Source organism: Thunnus maccoyii, chromosome 24 (assembly GCF_910596095.1).
Source record: "Thunnus maccoyii chromosome 24, fThuMac1.1, whole genome shotgun sequence".
Classification (NCBI taxonomy): domain Eukaryota; kingdom Metazoa; phylum Chordata; class Actinopteri; order Scombriformes; family Scombridae; genus Thunnus; species Thunnus maccoyii.
Genome location: NC_056556.1, coordinates 6,962,057 through 6,971,585, shown reverse-complemented (window position 1 = coordinate 6,971,585; position 9,529 = coordinate 6,962,057).

Here is a 9,529-nt window from a genome sequence, read left to right as displayed (position 1 = left end):
GTTTGTATACTACAAATTTTAACAGAAAGACAGCATTACAAACTGGGAGCATGAAGTTTAAAAGATGTGGGCATTTACCAGGCAGTAAAGGTTGAATCCTATACATTCATATCTTATGGAAGGGATGGTTTCCCATCCTAATGTTGTTTATTTACACATCTAGCAGTTACGGAGCAACATTATCATTCATTTGGAGTCGTTTTTTCTGTCCACCCGATGAATCCAAGTCAAATATTCTCTCTCTTTTAGCTCTGTTTTTGGTCTTTATCAACTCCTGAGGGAAATATCTGGCTCTCTAGCTGCTAAATGCTCCAATATGTTCACCAGCTAATAGCTAACTGTGTCTGTTTGCCGTCTGGAGCTAAGCAGGTAGTGTGCGGCATGTCTTTAGAGCTTTTTCTCTGAAAACAACTGTCTGCTGCAGCCAAAAACGACACTATGAGAGTGCTGAGAGTGAACCAAAACAGTAAAGTTGCAGCTGGACAGCTAAACAATGAACTGAAACTTGCTATATCGATTATAGTCACTTTAAATAAATGTAACTAATCAAAACAAAACTAGATGGATGTGTTGTTTGTCCAAGTTTGTTTTCAAGTGTGTAATGGGCTCATTGTTGCCCCCTGTGGTGACTGAGGGGAAAACACCCACTCAGGGGCAGTAATGAGTCCATTGGGGCTTGGTGCACCAGAATGACATGAAGAAGCACTGCACTCTAAAACTTACTTGGACAAGCAACACAAAGGTGAGATTTATGCTTTATCAGAAGTGTTTTTGAACTGTGTTTTCTGATTTTACAAGAGAAAAGGCTTTAAAGATGAGGACTAATGTACGTCTGGTTAATCGCCCCACCTCCGTTAAAGAGTAGCCATTTCTCTGAGCTTTTCTATGGAAACACACAGGACTCAGTTGATGAGACAGTCCCAAATGGAGTCTCATAATAATAAAAGCTGTAAACAACACTCCTGGAATGATTTTACATCCTGAACTGATGACATACATATAACAGTGTAACCGTATGCAATATTTAGAGCGATTAGTCAATCAACAGAAGATTAATCTGCAACTATTTTGATATTCGATTAATTGTATCACCATTTTTTAAGCAAATATGCCAAATTTGGCTGGTTGCAGCCTCTTAAACGTGAGTATTTAATGCTTGGCATTATCATACATGATAGTAAACTGAGTGGGTTTTTTACTGTTGTTTGGACAAAACAAGACATTTAAAGACATAACTGTTAACTCTGGGAAACAGGCATTTTCACTATTTTCTGACATTGTATAGACAAAATGATTAATTTAGAAAGATTAATCGATAAATGATCATAATCGTCAGTGGCAGACCTAGTATTTTACATTTCAGTGCTCTCAGAAGCAAAGCTAAACCAACCTTTTCTTCAGGCAGCAATGAATAATGAATTATTCCAGGTCTGTCTGAACCTAGACGATTGCATCATACTTGGGAAAACAGAAGAACAGGAAAGGATCTGTAGACTGGCTGCCATCCACAATATTATACATACACATGCTGCACGCTGGGATATTTCCACTACAGTGACCGAGACAAAGCACGAAAAGGGCTATAACATGTGAAGACTTACAGCACAGAGTTGAGGTGGTTTGCCCCTGTACAACCCTACTTTTTTCTGTCTTTACTACAGACTTAATGACCACAGGAAACGTCGGTAAAGGCGGTTAGTGGCTAATGATCCCTTTCCTGTGATATCACATGGAGCTGGCGTGCTCCGGTTTGCTCTGTAATTGCGCCGACTTGCACTGAAGGCAAATACACGATGACAAAATGAATAAACAGTTTTGTGTTAGCAGGTTCCAGTAAATGGCTTACTCACTGTGAGGTGTTAATGATAATATTTGACATTCTGAGCAATTTACGTGTTTTAAAGCACACGTGTGGTGTTTGTGAGCACTTAATTGTGTGGAAAACCTTACGCTAGTGTCTACACTTCTGTGACATGTGTTTTTACATTGTATTGTACTATTAAACCTGTACATACGTAGGTATGAAAACACTGCAATCTGTCCTGTTTCTTGTCTATTATTTTGGATCAGCTCTATGCATATTTTTCCCCTGCTGTAATTCAAACAAGGTCCAGCTCAAAACACTGAGGTGACGCAGCTTGCCATCAGTGATGTATCTGTCTGTATGAAGTAATGCATCTTATATTATTGTGACAACTCGGCCTGTTTGAACACAAGAAGCTTGTTTACTGTATTACTGTGCCAGCACAGAAACTGAAAATATTACAAGCACATGTGTACCACGGTTACTGTTCATCAAAAACAGATTTCTTGTAATTTAATTACATGTTCTTTTCTCAGGGCAGAGAGACGGCAGCTGTGGCACCATTTCTGAACTCTAGTTTTTCTCTTAACTCAAAGCCCACAGTACATGCTAAAACATCATCCGTGAATGATAAATTTCCACTTTCATAGCAGGATTCTTTTTACTGGTTTATTGAGTTCGGCCAATTTTGGTTTGATAGAAATTAGACAGCAGGACACAAATAATCTGAGCCTGACAGGCTCTCTCAGGAGCGTAATCACACCTGCTACCAACTGACAATCAGTATCACCTGCTGCCAGAAAAAACTCCTTTTGTTATTTTTAAAAAATGTTGTGCAGCTGGAAAGAAGGTAACAAGTGTAAATGATCTTGAATGCATTATCTATTTTTTCCCTTTCATCCCTTAATCCTCAGAGTATCTAAAATCTTCCATGAGGCACACATTTGTTTCTTGGACTTGGTTTAGAGTTTGAAGCTGTAGCTGTGGCAGTTTTTTTTTTTATTCCTACAGAGTCTTAATTTAGCCAGAGCTCACAGCAAATTAATCCTACACAGCCAAGCAATTTTCACTTTTTCTACAAGAGGAATACACTTCATGTTGTATAGTAATGATACATTCTATAGAGTTGAAGGAAAGTTTTTTGTCAACAAAGTTATGTTTACTGTATATTCACCATTTCTCACCAAAATACATTGTGTGTCTCCTGGAGGCCTAACGAATGTATTTAGTGCATTTTCTTTCTCATGAACTGTTTGCAGAACTGATTTTTGGAAGAATTTGACAGATTGTTTACATCCATGTTTACTATCTATCAGTCTTCTTCACTGCCTTTGTTGACACGTTGCTACATTTCTTGGCACATTACTGCAGCCAACTGTCAATCAGTGAAATTACAGCAGGACGGCGTATTGCATCACTCGCATGTGGATGTCCTTGTAAGCGCGCACGAGATACTAACAAAGTTGGGACCCACTCTTAAAAACATTGCTCCATAGCGCTGCTTCTGGTCAAAAACTCCACAGGGTATCTTGGAAGAGTTAAATGTTTCAGCCGCTTGAAATCTATCACAAATGTATCACAATTTCACTCCACCACTATCTGCACTTGTGCCAGTTAGAGTAAGACACAGTCAAGAGTTTAAAGGAAAAGTGAGAGGGCTAAATGACTTTCTCTATGAAGCTGTGCCAGACCCGGTGCCTTTCACACAGCCGGCTGGCTTTAATGAAGAGATGAAGACGATCTGTCGTCTCCAGAACCTTTTGTATCCGGTTGCTCTGTGCTCGCTGTCCCTCTGCCAAACTCTCAGACCATCCACCAAAGATGGAGAGGAACATTTCGAATTGCAGCCCAACTCAAAGCAGCCTCTGAGACGACCGGATTAACAGCCAGACAGAAAAATTCAGAGGTGGTCAAGAGAGAGAACAAACAGCTCGTCACCACATTAAGTAACTGGTTCCAGCAGGCATCATTGAATTTGCTCGTTTCGGTATGAGGAAGTACTGCAGACTGCGTTGATTGATGTATAACCTTTACTTTGTACACCATATGTATATTGTGACTAGGAAAATATACACTGTTCAGCCTCATCGCATTAAGACCATTAGCCCTCTTGCCCCACAGCTGTAACTGGTATTTAGTTTGCATCGTTTCATGCAATGACATCATGTAACTACAGTCAGGACCCCCATCTGTTGACGACTAAAGTCTTCTGAGTCAAAATCTTAAACATGCACTCCACAAAGGACAAAAAACAGATCCAGAATGTAAGACAGAGATCTGTTAGCGATTTACAAAGCAGTCCATGTACATGTGCATAAACTGGAGGAAACCTGAAAATGGGTGGTAGGAAATTTTAAAGCTGTCACATTTCCACTTTGGCGGGCTACCAAAAATGAGGTGACAGAAGGAAATCCCTACAGTACATATGAGCTTGAAGTATGAACATTTTAAAAATACATCTTGTGCTGGCAAGGCAAGAATCCACTGAGAGCTCATAAATCTCTCCAAAAGGCTTTACGGTTAATCGGAGTCAAGGGCCTGTATGATGGATGAGGACTCGGAGGTACAGTAAAGATATGTTTTGCTGCTGAGTTTCTCAGATCTATGTCTGACTGTTTGGACTTTAGCAGAAAGCAGAGGTCAACACTTAAAAAGGTGTACACACATAATAATGTTTTTTCGTGCAGACTAACACATATTAAGTTATCATTGACAGTTATGTTAACATGTAGTCTGGAAATATATACACACTGTACACTGGATGAACTACATGACACAATAGTCTTTTTGGCTGTTTCCTTCCAAACTCTCTAAAGAAATGATCATGCTGGATGAGAAATAGCACTTGTAGGCAAAGAGGCAGACAAAAAGCAACCATTTGAGGATTGAGACAGTTATGAGTCACTACCTGGGAGGAGCATGCTCAGGATGTTGTGAACAGAAAGCACATGATGATGGAGCAAAAGTAGCCCTCCCCGATCTTTCCTGTTTTTAAGTGTCTTCAGTTACACCATAGCTGTCTTACCATTCTACAGAAAGTGATAGTAACTTGAAAAACACAGTACTGTTACTGGCAATTGTAAGATGTTCCTGAACTTAGGGGCTAGATTCATCTTTACAGTATTAGCCTTAGCAGCAAATGAAAGATCAATCTAGGTTTTCAAACCTGCCTTGTTTAGTCCAATTATATAAGATTCCTAATTTGTTTTCCCCTTTAGTGCGATTTACTTGGACATTTGTTTACACTGAGACCCTTTTAATGATCTTGGTACAGTGCAAGACAAACTCTGGAGCAGTTAGTTTGTGGTGGGAATGTGATCCAACCTCAATCTGATTTGGTTGCTGTAGCCAGATGTGCTTTGCACACTGGGATGTGGATGAGCGAAATCAACAGTTGCTAGCAGCTAGCTGGAGAGTGAATCGACATCTGACCAGGACGTTGCATTTGCCCAGAGGACCTCCTTCGGGACCTTTTCTTGTGTTTACATTTTCGTTCCTGCCCCAGAAACATCTAAGCAATGAGCGGAGTAAACCTTGTCACTTTGTGGCTTTTAGTGAGTGTGAATTTTTGAGTGAGGTTTACTTTGTGAAAAGAAGTGAACCAACAGGAAAACACAATACCACTGATTCAGACCAGAGTAAATGAGTTATAGGTTTGAAAACACCCTCATTTAAATTTATCAGTTAAACTTTCAATATTTCTTTAAGAGTTTGGAAAGGTTGTGTGGAAATAGAACCCCAAGATAACAGAATACCTTGAGCTGGCCAAACTGACGTTACTGGGATCGCAACAAAAGTTAAAATATCATCAGCATAAAGCTTTAAGTTATGTGTTGTTGGCCCAATATACAGTACATATACCTGCAAAGTTGTCTTCATGCCAAATAGCCACAGGGCAAGAGCAAAAATGGCAGAGGAGGTGACTGCACAATCTAAAGTACAAAGAAACAAATGTTTGTTGCCACAGCTGCAGTAGGTTCTTTGTAAATCAAATGCAGCCAACCACAAAAAAACCTCTCCATTTTCTTTTCTCAAGGACTTAAAATAAATACTCCCAACTCTACAAAATGCATTTAGCAATCACTTCGAAGGAGGGGTTTTGTGAACGGTCAATTTGTAATTCTAAATACTCAAAGTTTTGGCAGAAAACAGATTTGTGGTTGAAGGTTGACTAGAGTCCTTGAGAAAGTCTAAATGCACCGAGGAGCAAGAACAAAAAGAAACATCACATTGTTGTGTGCAGAGTAAAAATGAGGCCCTCAAAGACACTGGGATTAGTCAACTCACTAGAATGCAAAACAAAAGAAAAACTCTCCCCTACATTTTTTCTTAGAGACACATTTGCCAAGTCAGTGGTCACATTTTACAGAACCCGTGCGATTTGAAGATTGTAATGACCATACTTGTTAAATAGGTCATTGCCTCGTGTCTGCATTCTTACACTTTTCCTGTCATCTATAACGGAATGCAAGCATCCAAATTTTTGTCACAGTCAGTCTGCAGAAAATTTTAAATGATAAGCTTTAACATTTTATTACAACTCGTCCCATTTTCCCCTCCTCACTGCTAAATGCACAATTATTTCCTGAGCACTTTATCAACCCAAAAAAAAAAAGGCCAAGAAGTTCACTGGAGGAAGGGGAAGGACTGCATTTTTCTGAGTCGTTATGTGACTTGTGTTTTTATGAAATATTCTAACAGGCAAACAGACGGGTGCGATCAACAGCCAAAATCGACAGCTGTGTGTCTGCTAAATGGAAAAAAGTTGGGGTGACCCAAACAGAAGTGAAGAGAGCTCCTCATATCTGTGGTGACAGAGGTGCAGATAAGGTGCACTGTCAAATTTTCTTCCCATTTCCTGCATCTGGTTGTGCATTTCTTTCTTCCTTTAGAACCTTTTGGAGCAGCAAAAGCAGAGTAAAAGATTAAATGTGGTTTTGGGGATTTTGTTTGGGAAGCTCTATTCTAAAACATAGTTTGTGCATGAACACACAGTATATGAACATACTGTTGTATGGGTTTTTTTCCCTATTTACATTTTTTCTCATAAAAGAAAATGACAGTAGATTGAGAATATTCTCCAAACTGGCTGATAAATGCATTGTTGTAAAGCTAAAATCACATGTGCTCATCTTAGTGTTATGAAAGCTGAAATCAGTAGAGGATATTGTGATATTGGTCTTGGATTTTACATTATTACTACTTAGTTTTACATTTTATATTAACAAATTTGAGCATTCGCCCAACATATCAGTAGCACATTTTGAAGCAGATATTACAGGGTTCTTTAAGGGAAAGGGGTGAAGAAGGAGATAAAAAAGAAGATATATAAAAACATACAGAAATATAGCTGCAAGCGGCAATTCTGGTGTTCAAGCTGACACAGACCAATAGAAGTTGAAATCTTCAACAGCTTAATTGAAAAATATCCACCAAGTTTGGTGATGTTTGGACAAACTGTCATTGATTTATGGCCAAATTTGCGCCAGGCCCAAGCATGTCTTTGGAACTGGTGGTGGTTTAGCGATTTCAAAATAGTTTTACAGATGTGGTTCAACATTGTTACGAAACATATCCTGCAAGTATTGTAATGACTGGACAAACAATTTCTGATTTATAATCTGGTTTGTGTTATAAAACATTTGTAGCTACCCCAGTGGTCAATTTTAATGGAACTTTCAGGGTATGATTCATGTACTCATGTGGTCATATCCTGCAAGTTTTATGATGATTGGCCCAATGGTTGTTGACTTTGGTCTATTTATGTGCTAAGCCACGCCCCTTTTGAGGTTCATGGGTTAACACCTTGAAAACTAAATAAGATATCATCAAGCTTTATGCAGCTTTTCATAAGCTTGGTCCAATAATGATTTACAGAAAATTTAGTAGCAACCGGACCTATGGTTTAGGAGGAGCCAAATCAGGGCCATTCAGCTGACAGACAGGACAGACAGTTTTGGCGGAGCTCTGGTTATACTGCGATTTAACGTTTTAAAACAAGATTTTATTAGCTGATAACTGCAGGAACAGACAGCCGGAGAGTTGAAGAGCTGCAGGGCAAGATGCGAGGAGGATTTCTGTTGTTTTTGACAGTCGCAGATTGAGAGACTGCCATTAGCTCCTGAAGCTGAAACCGTCTCCCTCAATCAGCATATATTTGAGAATGAGTGCGGGGCTGGGGGAGGTGGGTTTTAACGTTCTACCATTTATATAAATTCATGACGTAGAGACCTCCCAAACAGTCATCTCTATGTCAGCATTGGTCCCAGTAGGGGTGTGCCTGAATACAAACACGTTATTTCAAAGCACAAAGAGTAGGTTTTTTACAAATATTTGTTTCATACAAATATTTTAAAAATGATTTGTTTCCGGGAAGAAAAAAAAAACATGTCAAATACCAGCGTGCAGGTCGGTTACGTCGCTATCTCTGCTCCGCTGTTACGTCTATCAGCAGGTCTCAACAAGGGGAGTCACATCCACCTGCTACATGACGCACATTTCCTTATTTGGACATCACTCCTGGAGTTGGGGGTGTTCCCCAGAGATAAAGCTGAGCTACTGACACATGCAAAGTGCTCTCAAGGGACTCTCCATAACCTGTTGTTCCCCTTCTCCTTTCCACAAAGTTAGGTTGTAAAAAATAGGCAATAAATGAAAAGTGCAAAGCAATAATCACCTTTAAGTTCTTCTCTACACGTTACACACTGTGCTGTCTCTTTGTTATGGGTGTATAAATAGGTAGAGGTCTGTCTGCAATGAGGTGATGAGTAAAGTTTTAGTGCAGTAGTCAGCACAGTCATCTATGATCTGGGAGACTGCAGTTTGAGACCTGGTGTGGGGACCTCCCTTGTAAGGTAGTTTATTCATTAACACTTATTGTAACACTTTAGTTTTCTAAAATTAAAAGCATAATAAAAACAAAAACAGGATTTTAAGCCTTGTTCCACTTTTATTCAAATACAAATACAAATAATTTTGCTGCCTCAACAAATACAGATACAAATACAAATACTGGGCCCTCTGCACATCCCTAGGCTCCACCTTTCCAGGGCTGATTTTAAACAGCAGATGACAAGTTGAGCTATTTTCAACCCATGTAATGTCAATTTTTTTATATATATATGGTGTCAGTGTCAATATTAACACCAGCATTGAGGTGTTTCATTACAGTACAGTTATATAATTTAGTTTACAAAAAACACATTTTTGTGTGCAGTACCTCTTTAAGTGTACAAACCACAAAATAGAAAGTATAAAATAAAGAGAAAGCAAATGTTCTTTTTTGAAGGTGTGGACTGATTTGGCGTCTCGAGACTTTGCGGTATGCTGTTCCAGAGTAGTATAGTGGAAGCTTTATGGATCACCACTAATAGAGCCAACCAATGGTGAGGTGATGATTGAGGATAAATGAGTGCCCTGACTACATTCATGTTACCCTTGAATGGTCATGTTCTTTCTCATGAGGTGCCAGGAAAAGAAATAAAATGAGCGCCCACGAGATGTTCATTATTTTTTCTCCAATGTCCACTTCACTTTACTTCAGTGTAGTGTTGGTTTTGGAGCAAATCTTATTTCTAGGTTTGCCAAATGGTAGATGAAATCTGTGCTGACCAACAAATTATATTCACGTTGACCGGATTGATTACATTTTAGTCAATTACATGGAAGTAATTTCATAGCTGCTGAAACATTGGGAAAACGTTGGAGCTGGTTAACAGGACATAA